Consider the following 14,441-nt stretch of genomic DNA (forward strand, 5'->3'; position numbering starts at 1 on the left):
ACCGTTTATAATAATAAATACACAAAAGTTCACAAATGATGGTTTTATTACTATTCAGATAGCAGATGACACTGGTTCACATTTTGAATGTGTGCCTGTTTTAGGTGAAGACTTTTCTTTGAGAGCCGTCAACATTCATTGTTTATAGGAATAAATGACCATTAATAATTTAAGTATTTGTACTCTGAAGTATTTCTGTTTGAGAATGTTTGACTAAATTGCAACTTTCCCTCTATCTACGATGTGGAATCACACAAAGTATTAACGCAAAAAGTATGTGCATGCTGTTTTACACGTAAACTATTACAATAGAATCACATATGACTATTGCACTGAGAGAGTTCGGTCAGTTCGGTGTTTAAAATTAAAATTGCACAAAAGTAAATGCTAGTGATCAACTTGCTAAAAAGTAAATACAACATGAGCCATACAGAAAAGCCACTTGTGATCAGTTTTTTAATTGACATTTTTTATACTAGTCAATTAGGCCGTTTACATCTTGCTTCTTTTTGTTTTTGTACAGTTTGCAAAAATTATAGTCTCCGAGAGTGGTCAAACATATAGGAATTCATGAAAAACATGAACAGATATTTCTACATGAGATATTTCTTTTAGAACATCTTTCAGCTATGTCTACGAAACATCGACATGAAAGATGAGTATTGCTGTTTTTCTGCTACCTATAAAACTATTATACTTCAAACTCGTCTAGCTATTGCTCATTTCACAGCACAGTCGGTTATTTTTTTCTACGTGGCTAAACAACGGTTAAGCTAATGAATTACCAATGGACACTATGACGATTTATGTGATGATCTTCAGTCTTTCGGTTGGTCTTCCTACACACTCCTATGTTATATGGCTCATCATCACAGGAACAGGAAACAGAGTTGCATCAGAGTTTTTTATGCTCAATAAAAAAGCATATGCTCGAAGTTTTTTATGCTCGAAGCTCTGAAGCAGTCAGGACCAGGAGAGAGAGGGAGAGAGAGAAAGGAGGAAAACCACATTAAGAAAAGAGCTTTTAAGATCATTGTAATATTGACTGTGACTATGCTAACTGTAGTTGTTCCTTTTATGATCTCTAGATTCCTCTATATTCTTTTACAAAAAGATGTTAAGGAAGTGAGTGTGTTTAGCTTGTATTGTTTTGTGTTGGGTGGTTTTGTACCTGCTTTTCTTTTTCTCCGGCGATTTGGGAAACGTCCTGGTTGCGTATGCAACCCACTGTTCCCTGAAGGAGGGAACGGAGGACGTAGTCGACGTCGACTGAATTGGGATCACGCTAGGGAGCCTATCATCTTCGATTACTATTGAACGAACCAATGGAATTTGGCGTGCGTGATTTGCATCACACACTCCGCCCCCGCGGCGCGGGTATAAATACGGAAGTGGATGCACGCACTAGTTGCTTTTCGCTGAGGAGCCGAGAGTAACCCGGGGTCAGCGGTGGTCCAGCGGTAGTGGCAAGGGGACTACGTCCTCCGCTCCCTCCTTCAGGGATTCATAATACACATATGAACTGGGCGGAAACCGGGCAGTCTAACATACGGAATGTCACTGGGGTGGCTCCAGCCTAAGACGAGGGAGACACACCGGACAGTGACGGCAGAGAGACTCTGCCGAGGGAAGACACTGGCTCGCCGCAGGGAGCCGTATCGTGGAAGAATACACATATGGGGTCGCCGTAGGGACCGCAACATATGGACCCAGCCTAACACAGGTTCCACACTGCTTACGAGTGGTAGGCCTAACACCAGACGTTCCGCACGTCCGACGTCGGAGGGGTGTGGAGGAACTCAACAGGGTTCAATTTTAAGGGAACTCAACTGGAGTAGAAAAGCGCACATATCCAGTCCATAGGAGGGGAATGGCGCAGCAAGCCGACACTTGAACCGGGCTCACGGTGAAACTGGCTTCATGAGAAGGGAGCCCACGGGAAGCAGCGGTTCAACTAGGTGTCGTCCAGCCCCCAACTCTAGAATCTGTTTAGCAAAGCATATCGTCAACACCCAGGCGGAGCACTTTACACTCATCATAGAGGAGCTCAACACCTAAGTGGACATGTTGCATCTCGGATTTTTACCGAAATGAAGGCAAGCACTAAGTGCAACTTTGCATGGAAACAGCCTTCCCCCTCTGCTGAATTCCAACAGATATTTGTAGAGCTGGTCTGAGGTCTATGGCTTGCGTTCTGTACACGTACACGCGAACGGACAGAGAAGCCAGGGCTGGATCTTCCTCCTCCAGGGCAGCGCTTGCAGGCTCACCACCTGCTCCTATTACGGGAGAGGTAGGAACCTTGGGCACAATCCGAGCCGGGGTCTCAGCTTGTGAGAGTTAGCCGGCCCAGACTCCAGGCACAATACGTTGACCGAAAGCGAGCAAGTCCCTACCCTCTAGTAGAGACCACGTGAGCAGGAGAACTGATAAAACAGAATTTTTAACTCACTGCCTGCGGTGGCTCAGGGGCGGTCTCTGCAGTGCAGTCGCAGCAGGGACAAGGCCCAAGAGGTAAAGAGGGACACAAGGATTTACAAGACCTTGCTCCTAAGGAACCTGACGATCAGAATCTGTTTCTGCACACTTCTGCAACACGATGAGTGGCGTTTAAACACCGAGGCAACATCATTTTGAGGGTGAAGGAAAACAGCCTACTGCAACCCATATTGCAGGAAAGAGAGCACTGAAGTGATCGAAAGCTTTCAGGATCTCCTCTGGAGAGAAGACGCACTCAACGACTAGGTTCCACTTCTAAAGGCGTAAGCACGCTACCCATTTCTAGGGGGTGCTCGCAGAAGTGATGGTAACTATCACATCCCCTGTGATAGCCACCTGAACCTCCGCGTTCAGATGTAAGACTGCCCGGAATCTCCGGGGGAAGAACGCGGGTGCCCTCGTGCCCCGTCAGGAAGTCAGGAAGGCTGTCGATGGGAACCAGGTCTAGTTGGGCCAATAAGGGGCAACTATGAAGACCTGTTCCTCTCCTGACTTAGCACGTAGGTGCAAGCGACGGGCGCACAAAGACAGGAGCGTTGCTCAACACAACATGTGAAGATCACTGGGCTTCAGGAGCATCTTCTGCTCAGCACTTGAGTGTGACAAGTTCACTGAGCTTCAGGAGCATTCCTGCTCAACACCTGAGTGTGATAAACTCACTGAGCTTCAGGAGAATTTCTGCTCAACACTTGAGTGCGAAGAACTTCACTGAGCACCAGGAGCATTTCTGCTCAGCACTGCGTGTGACGAATTCACTGAGCTACAGGAGCATTTCTGCTCAACACCTGAGTGTGATAAACTCACTGAGCTACAGGAGCATTGCTGCTCAACACCTGAGTGCGATGAACTTCACTGAGTTTCAGGAGCAATTCTGCTCAACATGAAGTGTGATGATTTCACTGACTTGAGCAGGCGCAAGGCGACCATGAGTCGCAGTCACTTTTAGAAGGCTCACTGGGGTTAAACGCATTTCTGCGGGCCCCTGGGGCAGCTGAGACCCAGTGTTTGTCCAAGGGTAGTCCGCTCGGTTTACACAAACACTGGCGGAAAGATGAAACCGGGACGGGGGGGGGGGGGGGGGGGGCGGGGGGGGTTCAACTGAGCGGCCCCGGAATGGTCATGACCCAGCTGGACCCAGGGGATGGAGTCTCCACTTGCCCTGGCTATAACTGTCGTGAGGCTCGATGGCGGCACGATTGAGTAAAGCGGGAGGAGTGGAACAAAGCGCCCTCAGAAGCTTCTGACTCCAAGGAGGAGGTGACGGGTGAGTTGTGACATGTCTGGCGGGTACTGGGATCCCCTAATCCATCTCTGGCTTCTCTCTGACAGGTTGTGGAGAGAAGGCGGGCGGGACTAGCCCCATGGGGTTCGGCACGTTTGTGAGTGAATGTGGGCACGGGATAGCTGGCACACTCACTGCACTGAGAACACTGTCGGCTCGCGCCGACTGAAAATGTGTTGGTTTCGTTTTTACAGAAACCGTGGGACATGCTTTGTGTAGTGTTTGTGGGCACTGTGTCGTGGGCACGTACACTACATTTATTGCACAATCGACATGAGTCGATTTTATTTGCGCTAGCCCTGTATTGTGGCGGGCTGTGTCTGCGTGTGGGAATGGGCACTGAGACTTGGGCATTCTTACAACACTCATAACACCATCGGCTGTGGCCGGAACACCAGAAAATACACTCTTTATTGGATTTATCTGGGTAGCCATAAAAACGGCGTTTGTGTACAGGCAAGCGGGCAAATGGACCGGCTTGTTGACTGCTAGATACGCTGGAACAGTCACATTGCATGGAACTGGACGAGTGAAACGTTTCGGTGAGAATCCTGGATTGTGACGGCGTGTGGTCCTTCTTGAGGAAGCATCCATCCAGTCGGTTGCGCGCAGGCTGCGCGGGCGCCTCCCAGTTGAGTCCGAGGTTGTCGACGGCTTGAGAGAGCAGAAGCATCAGCTCTGATTCAATGCCGGCTCGTTTCCCAGAAGGCTCGCGGATAGCAGAGGGGAGGTCCACAGAACTCGCCCAATCCTCACTATCTGATGCCAGGATAGAACAGGCCTCGGCTGTTTCATCGACCTCAATGGCGGAAGCGGCGGCGGCCGCTATCCACCGGGGAGGGACTCGAGCGATGCCGGCGAAGCTGGCGGGCGAACCGGGGAGCTTTGGCGGGCAGGAGAAGGCTCTGGGCCGCGCTGGGCACGGCGCTTTTTACGGCGCGGTGCTACAGCGGGCTGAAGTGGAGGCTCTGAGAATGATGCCAGGCGAGTCCTCAGAGTCACCATCGGCAGTAGCTCACAGTGAGGGCATCCGCCGTCGACGAGAGCGAGAGCTGCATGATCCTCACCCAGGCAGGAAACGCAGATGACATGGCGATCCTCTTCACTGAGTGTGGCTCGGCATGAGCCGCAGGATCTATGCATCTTGAAAAAGATGCAGCTCTTTTAGGAGAGATAGAGAGACAGTGAAAAAATGTGTGCCGCAGCGGCAAACACACACACACACTTTGAAAAGGATATAATGCCGGAAAGCGTAGCAGGTACGGCGGCTAAAGGCGGCGATGCAAGCGACTTCAGACTCAAGGCTCGTCCCGCTGTGTGCTTTTCCTCAGACGGCGTGACTTCTTACTCTGGATCCAGCGATGCGTGATGCTTCGCTGAAGTGATGAAAATCAGTTGTTCCAGCCTAATCGAGCTATATTTATAGGCCAAGACCACGCCCTTTCTGGCGGGACGTGACGAAATGGGCGCGCAATGCCCCCATTGGATATGTGTCACGCAGGGCCACTCTCGATAGGCTGCTGCTGTTGCCGCAAGGCAGCCAATAGGCGCGCAAGCCGTCTTGCCTATGTCAGCATGCTGCTGCACAGCGTTTTACATTAATTCAAAATTAAGGATAATTTTTGGCTGCAATATCTCGTGGAAAAGAGGTTTTCCCCATAGCGTAAGATATTACGCAGTACGAGAGATACTCTCGAAAGAGAACCATGTCCATGTGGACTGAGCTGAACTATGTTGTCCTTTAATTATCCACAAGTGGAAATTTGTCTTTGGCTTCTCTATACACCACACACAAGGACACCAACACAACATAACAATATACATGAATATAAAACAATTAAAATAATAAAATTCCCGAATGCACATATACAATCTATGCATACATTTCCACCCCTACTCATATTCATATCCTTCCCAACATTTAACATTCTAATGGCAGTTGGCTCAAATGACATCTGGTACACATTTTGACTCCCCTGGGGTTGTCTAAAACATTACATTTACATTATTCATTTAGCTGACGCTTTTATCCAAAGCGACTTACAATTGCTATATATGTCACAGGTCGCACGCCTCTGGAGCAACTAGGGGTTAAGTGTCTTGCTCAGGGACACATTGGTGTCTCACAGTGGATTCGAACCCGGGTCTCTCACACCAAAGGCATGTGTCTTATCCACTGCGCCATCACCACCCCAAAACGTTTCCTTGATGGTAAAAACTGAAATTTAGAATGTAAGAGATGAGAAGAGTCCTCTATAATAACCAATGCTTTTATTATAACTTTTGATAAAATAGTTATACAGGTCCTTCTCAAAAAATTAGCATATTGTGATAAAGTTCATTATTTTCCATAATGTAATGATAAAAATTTAACTTTCATATATTTTAGATTCATTGCACACCAACTGAAATATTTCAGGTCTTTTATTGTTTTAATACTGATGATTTTGGCATACAGCTCATGAAAACCCAACATTCCTATCTCAAAAAATTAGCATATCATGAAAAGGGTCTCTAAACGAGCTATTAACCTAATCATCTGAATCAACTAATTAACTCTAAACACCTGCAAAAGATTCCTGAGGCTTTTAAAATCTCCCAGCCTGTTTCATTACTCTAAACCGCAATCATGGGTAAGACTGCCGACCTGACTGCTGTCCAGAAGGCCATCATTGACACCCTCAATCAAGAGGGTAAGACACAGAAAGAAATTTCTGAACAAATAGGCTGTTCCCAGAGTGCTGTATCAAGGCACCTCAGTGGGAAGTCTGTGGGAAGGAAAAAGTGTGGCAAAAAACGCTGCACAACGAGAAGAAGTGACCGGACCCTGAGGAAGATTGTGGAGAAGGACCGATTCCAGACCTTGGGGGACCTGCGGAAGCAGTGGACTGAGTCTGGAGTAGAAACATCCAGAGCCACCGTGCACAGGCGTGTGCAGAAAATGGGCTACAGGTGCCGCATTCCCCAGGTCAAGCCACTTTTGAACCAGAAACAGCGGTAGAAGCGCCTGAGCTGGGCTACAGAGAAGCAGCACTGGACTGTTGCTCAGTGGTCCAAAGTACTTTTTTCGGATGAAAGCAAATTTTGCATGTCATTCGGAAATCAAGGTGGCAGAGTCTGGAGGAAGACTGGGGTCCATCAGTGATGGTCTGGGGTGCCATGTCAGCTGCTGGTGTTGGTCCACTGTGTTTTATCAAGGGCAGGGTCAATGCAGCTAGCTATCAGGAGATTTTGGAGCACTTCATGCTTCCATCTGCTGAAAAGCTTTATGGAGATTAAGATTTCATTTTTCAGCACGACCTGGCACCTGCTCACAGTGCCAAAACCACTGGTAAATGGTTTACTGACCATGGTATTACTGTGCTCAATTGGCCTGCCAACTCTCCTGACCTGAACCCCATAGAGAATCTGTGGGATATTGTGAAGAGAAAGTTGAGAGACGCAAGACCCAACACTCTGGATGAGTTTAAGGCCGCTATCGAAGCATCCTGGGCCTCCATAACACCTCAGCAGTGCCACAGGCTGATTGCCTCCATGCCACGCCGCATTGAAGCAGTCATGTCTGCAAAAGGATTCCCGACCAAATATTGAGTGCATAACTGAACATAATTATTTGAAGGTTGACTTTTTTGTATTAAAAACACTTCTTTTATTGGTCAGATGAAATTTGCAAATTTTTTGAGATAGGAATTTTGGGTTTTCATGAGCTGTATGCCAAAATCATCAGTATTAAAACAATAAAAGACCTGAAATATTTCAGTTGGTGTGCAATGAATCTAAAATATATGAAAGTTTAATTTTTATCATTACATTATGGACAATAATGAACGTTATCACAATATGCAAATTTTTTGAGAAGGACCTGTATTTGAAGGTTGACTTTTTTTGTATTAAAAAAACACTTCTTTTATTGGTCGGATGAAATATGCTAATTTTTTTTATAGAAATTTTGGGTTTTCATGAGCTGTATGCCAAAATCATCAGTATTAAAACAATAAAAGACCTGAAATATTTCAGTTGGTGTGCAATGAATCTAAAATATATGAAAGTTTAATTGTTATCATTACATTATGGAAAATAATGAACTTTATCACAATATGCAATTTTTTTAGAAGGATCTGTATATATATATATATATATATATATATATATATATATATATATATATATATATATATATATATATATAATAGTTAAATATATTTATTAAAAATATTTTAATAAATATATATAAATATATTTATATTTATATTTATCATTCAGTTGTATTTGTGTCTTACAATTGTAGTAGCTACATACTTGACAAATTCTGCTTTGCTTTAACAGTCAGAACTCCATACTACATAGTCATATTAAAAGACATAATACTCTACACAAGATCTTATAGAACATTTCTAAAATTTTCTTGCTTACACCAAAGTGTTTTAGCCTCCGAATTAGATACAATCTCTGCATTGCCTTAATAAAAACATAATCCACATTTCCAACAAAACTCAAATTACTATCTATGAATGTTCCCAAGTATTTAAAACTACAGACTATTTCTACCTGGTATCCACCGATTATTAAGGGTTGTAATTTGTCTGCAGTGGTGGTTAAGGCTATCTTGCATCCCAGACTGGGCTATGTGCCTAAGGTGGCTTCTAATATGGCACGGTCTATAGTTCTGCAGGCTTTTAGTCCTCCACCTCATGTGACGGTGGAAGATGAGAGACTTAATCTGCTCTGCTCTGTCAGAGTGCTTAATATCTACATTCAGAAGTCATCTCAGTGAAGGAAAGTCAGATCAGTTGTTGGTATGTTTTGGGTCATCTAGGAAGGGGTTCCCCGCTTCTATGCATACCATCAGCAATTGGAGTGTTCAAGCTATTTCCCTGGCCTATCAGGTGCACAGTCTGCCTTCACTTTTGGCTTTAAGGGCTCTCTTAATTAGAGGCATGGCATAGAGTCCTCCTTTCAGGGGCCCCTATCCAAAAGGTATGTGATGCGGCTGGCTGGGCCACTCCGTACACATTCACAAGATTTTACAGTCTGGACCTCCCTTCTACACCGGGTGCATGAGGGCTCTCGTCCTAAGTTGTGCTTGAGACAGATTCACAGGGACAGGCAGGGTTCATTGCGGCATAGTGGGTATTCGTTCCCCAAAAAGCCATCATCGACGCAGTGCGAGTTCCATATAGAGGGAACTCTTCTGCCATTGTTCCTCATAAGACCTGCTAATGTTATATTTTCCTGTTTGATTTGTCCCTCACGGTTCTGTTTATTTAGAAATGTTCAGCACCGCAAACTGATCTTGTTGTTGATAAAAACCTCATTAAGCTAGTTGAGTGAATGTCCAGAGTGTGCAGAGACAAAGAAACTCAAAAGGAGATTTCATTTATTGAACATTTTGGTCACTCTATAATCCTCTTTAATTGTATGAGTTGCATGACTATACGGTTATTAAAAAAATGTTTAAAAAATAAAGTTGTGTAAATTATTGTCTCATAATTTCTCATAATGTTGGATCTTTCTAAACCTCATATTTGGTATTGAATTGCAGGTGTATGACATGCCTCCTGTGAAAGCCAAGATTCAAATTTATATTCACTCATCATGTGACAATTTCATATGAAAAAATTTCCACATACCTATACTTTTGAACCTCATTTTTATATTGAATATTTGCATATGTGTTCCCAAGGCTTCTGCCCAAGGCTTCTGAGAAATTAAAGAGAAAAATACCCCTAGAGTCTGCGGAAGCAGGGGCGGAAGATGACTCAATGTTGGACAACATGGTTAACGACGTTGGAATGGAAACGGATATGAGTATGGAGAGTACTTCACAAAAGACTAGTTCAGGTTCTGCAGTTAGCAAAGTCATTGAACTTCAAGCTTGTGTCTGTGGCTGGAGCAAGGCGAAAACGGTCAGGGGGTTGAAGATTCATCAAGGGAAAATTAAATGCTTGAGGGAGTAGGGACAAGGGCCTCGCATTGATCAGTACTTCTTACAAAGTCAGTCAAGTCAGTCGAATGAAATCCAGCGACAGGAAGCAAACCACAGTTCGCAGGATATCAGTACCCCTGTCATAGAGGAGATGAGGGTTTGCACAGTTAGTGATGAACACATTGATACTTGTGAGCCCGGTCAGACTAACCAGCATAAAAGAGAAAAGAACCTCAACGGGCATAGGCCTGGAGTTAGATGGCCAAGAGCTTGTGAGAAAACTGCATGGGACACGGTAAACACAGATCTATGCTCTGCATTGGAAAGATTAACTGGTACAGTTGAAAAGAAGCTGGATACATTTGGGGACATCATTTACGCATATGGAAGTGAGAGGTTTGGTGTGGAAAAAAGGAAGGAAAAAGTACAAACTACTCCTGCTGTATCTAGACGGCAGCAGAAAATTGAAGGGTTAGTTATAGAAAGGAGACAGCTGAGGAAGCAATGGGAAAAAGCAGAAATAAGTCAGAAGGAGGGACTCAATCTCTTACAAAGGGCCATAAAAGATAAGCTTGCAACATTACGCAGAGCTGAGCGCCTACGGAAACGCTACAAAAGAGGGAGCGTTCGAGGGCTAATTTCTATAAAGACCCATTCAAATTCGTAAAGAAGTTATTCACCAGTGAGAAGAATGGCACTTTACAAAGCATCTAGGGTTGAGCTAGACCGATATTTGGAGGAAACGCATACAGATGCAAAAAGGCATGAGCCTATGTCAATTCTGTCAGATATCCCACCTATCAATCCACCAGAATACCAAATGGAGGTCTGTGCACCTAAGTGGAAAGAGATAGAGCAGGTTGTGAGAAAGGCAAGGGCTTCATCATCTCCAGGGCCTAATGGAGTTCTGTACAGAGTGTACAAGAGTGCTTCAGGAGCTCTACGAATTTTGTGGAAATTGATAAAAGTGGCATGGGAAAAGCAGGTTGTACCTAGAGCATGGCGCCGAGCAGGTGGAGTCTTTATACCTAAAGAAAAAGATGCTACAAGCATCAGTCAGTCTCGTCCTACTTCACTATTAAACGTTGAAGGTAAGATTTTGTTCAGCATTATTGCGCAGAGATTGTCAACCTACCTATTAAAGAATGGCTTCATTGACACTTCAGTTCCAAAAGCGGGCATTCCAGGGTTCTCAGGATGCTTAGAACACATCAATGTTATCTGGCAACGAATTCAATCAGCTAAATTAGGGCATCAAGATAGGTAGTAGGAGGAGAGCGCTTGGCTTCTGGGATGCGACTACCACCAATCAGAGAATACATGGATGACATGACAACCATGACTACAACAGTAGCCTGCACTAATCGGTTATTGGGGAAGTTAACAGATAATATGGGCACGAATGCAATTTAAGCCCTCTAAATCAAGGAGCATCTCGATAGCTAAAGGAAAGGTAGTAGATAAAAGATTCTTCATTAATGGTGAGGCAATACCAACAGTTTCTGAGAAGCCAGTGAAGAGTCTTGGGAGATGGTACGATGGGGATCTAAAGGACACAGTTCGAGTGGGAGAAGTTAGACGACAAGCAGTGGAAGGGTTGAAGAGCATAAACAGCTGTGCTCTACCAGGCAAACCAAAACTCTGGTGCTTTCAGTTTGGTCTACTACCAAGGTTGCTGTGGCCACTGACTATGTACGAGGTTTCTTTGACAACAGTGGATAAGCTGGAAGCGCTAATTAGTTCATTCATCAAGAAATGGTTGGGAGTTCCACGCTGCCTCAGCAGAGTGGGACTTTATAGTAAAGCAGTATTGCAGCTGCCAGTCTCTGCTTTAAAAACTGGTAGAAAGTGGTCAGCAAAGAAATCTGTAGTAGAGGCAAAGGCTGACCTTCAAATTGGGCATATCGTGGGACAGGTACAGCATGGAAGAGGGGGTTTTGGGCTCAGTTTAGCTCCTCCTAAATGGCACAAGGCAGGCCCAGCTCAAAGGAGGAAGCTGGTAGTCAACGAGGTGCGAAAGCAGGAGGAGAGGATGAGATGTATAAAGGCAATTTCCCAGGCCAAGCAGGGAGAGTGGATGAGATGGGAGAGTGTGGAACAACGCAAAATGGGCTGGCAAGACCTTTGGTCAATGGAAGAGAGTAGGATCAGTTTCCTTATTAGGTCAACATATGATGTTCTCCCATCACCGCAGAACCTAAACCTCTGGGTAGGAGAGGATCCCTCTTGTCCTTTGTGTTCATCACCTGCCACATTAAGGCACATTTTGACAGGATGTAAGGTGGCTCTTAGCCAAGGGCGGTTTACTTGGCACCATGACCAAGTATTGCGATGTTTGGCTTTAGCATTGGAAGGCAAGCGTAGTATGACCAATAAGTTGCCGCCTGTTCTAGCAAAACATTACACGCAGAAGACAATATTCCTCCGCCTAGGCGAGCAACCACCAAGAAAAGGTGCTCACACTAATTCTCGCCCAGGACAACTGGAAGCTGCTAGGGACTGGAAGATGCTGGCTGATCTTGATCAACGGCTTATTTTTCCACCTGAGATTGCCACCACTAACCTACGACCAGATATTGTTTTCTGGTCTGGATCACATTGTTCAACTGATAGAGTTAACAGTGCCATGGGAGGATGCGGTAGATGAGGCATATGATAGGAAGAAACTGGAGTATGCTCATCTGGCCACTGAAGCAGAACAGCGAGGATGGAGAGTCCAGGTTTATCCAGTGGAAGTGGGTTGTCGCGGTTTTGTGGCACACTCTACAACCCGGTTCCTCAGAGACGTAGGATTCAGTGGTCAAGAGTTGCGTTGCACAGTAAAGAACTTATCTGAAGCAGCAGAAAGGAGCAGCAACTGGCTGTGGTTGAGACGGAAAGATTCTAGCTGGCTGTGTACAGGCCGCCATGCTACGGTTTGGTAGAATTCTTGAAAACTTGAAGAGTCTGTTGGTTTATTTGTATAGGTTGTATAGTATTTACAGTCATCACGTTCCTGTGTATATTGCGTGAATGACGGGTGGTTGGGCAGATATTGTGTTTTGCGGTAGGTGGTATGCCATACGGAACCGTTGCCAATGAAACTGCATATTAACGCACCAGTGGGGCTCGACAGCCTTAGTCAAACGGGTTGGCGCGTATGGTTGGGTTGCGGATAGATTGTGAGATTGTGTTTAGGTCTCAGCAGCAGGAGGGATGTAGAGGTCAGTAAGCTGGACTGAGTTGAGTGGGGGACGGAGGGGGGTGACTCTGGGACGCCAGAGTCACTATCGAGCGCTCTTGAGGTGTCGTGGGCTAGTCGACGAAACACTGAGGACGGAAGGTGCCCACTTGAAGACCCTAGAGAACTCCCCTACCCAGCTCAATCCAGACGGTTGTCGTGGGGGGACCGCACTGTGGTTGCAGCCGTTGTGTGTGCTGACGCGTGTTAACACTAGACAGAAGGAGATTTACATCATCATATGGAAAGAAGCGTAAATGGATGGAGAAGCATAGGTTACTGTAAAGCTTTGTCGTATCTTGGCGAAAGCCGAGTACAAATCAGCATGAAGTTTTAACATCTACTCTGGTGTTATAGAAATCATTTATACACTCCTATGTTATATGGCTCATCATCACAGGACCAAAAATTGGATAGCCTCAGACTTCTTTATCCTCAATGTCTCTGTTTGTGAGATTGGTAACTCTATGAATTCTTTATTCTTTATTCTGTCAAATGTGTTCCCATATCTCTTAACATTAGTAACATTTTTACAAGGACTAGGCATCACTGGTGGTCCTCTGTCCCAATGTCTCATGTGTGTTGAGCGTTACCTGGCAGTGGCTCATCCTGTAACCTTTCTGAAGTTCAAACCTCTTAGATATAGAGTGATCTGCTGCACTGCGGCCTGGATAATCACTCTTGGACCATGTTTATTTTGTAGGTTTATTTTAAACCCTCTCAACCTGAAGGCATATGCCTTCTTCTTCTCACTGCAATTCCTCCTCTTCCTCTCCATCCAGTTGTTCTGCTGTGTAGCTGTTCTCAGAGCTCTGAAGCAGTCGGGACCAGGAGAAAGTGGGAGAGAGAGAGAGGAGGAAAACCACATGAAAGAGAAGAGAATTTTATCTCATTCTAATAACTTCTGTGAATGTGGCTATTATACATATCCCATATGCTATCGTAGCCCTCGACACCATTCTAACACAACAATATGTTTGCCAACACTGGTTTTCTGCTTTGGTTTGTTATGTTCTAGCTAGTTTTGTTCAGCCTATTCTTTATCTGCACCGCACTGGAAAACTCTTCTTCCTCTGTTCCTCATAATACCTGCTATTGTGTTATTTAAATGTCATAGGACCTGAATCACCTTACTTTCCTTTAAAAAATTGGTTGCTTTGTTTCTTTTTGCTAAATGAGCACCAGAATCACCAGAGTTCAGCCTGCTTTGAGGCAATGTATATTTACATATTCTGTAAAAATGCAATGTTACATAAAAACTTTACTAAAAACTCAAAACCTTTGAATATCTTATGAATATATTTCAAATATTTAATGTCATGAACCCACAAATCCAGCTTCTGCAAAAAACACAAATTGTTTCAAGGTAACATTGTTTCATCTAAATGACTTGGTTTCTACTGGATTAATAAAAGCATATGCACATTTACACTTAGCCAGTGAGCTTTTAACTTCTGACAGTCAGTAAACAATGGTTAATGCATGAAATCCTTTATTGTCCTATTTATCTACAG

The 14,441-nt window shown here is 44.7% G+C and overlaps 1 pseudogene; it reads left to right on the forward strand.

Moving 5' to 3' along the window:
• Window positions 1-796: 796 nt before the first annotated feature.
• LOC143704547 (uncharacterized) lies at window positions 797-14,013 on the forward strand (annotated as a pseudogene).
• Window positions 14,014-14,441: the final 428 nt, after the last annotated feature.

This window comes from Siphateles boraxobius, unplaced genomic scaffold (assembly GCF_051911475.1).
Source record: "Siphateles boraxobius isolate OS27281-9 unplaced genomic scaffold, OSU_SipBor_1 11, whole genome shotgun sequence".
Taxonomy (NCBI): Eukaryota; Metazoa; Chordata; class Actinopteri; order Cypriniformes; family Leuciscidae; genus Siphateles; species Siphateles boraxobius.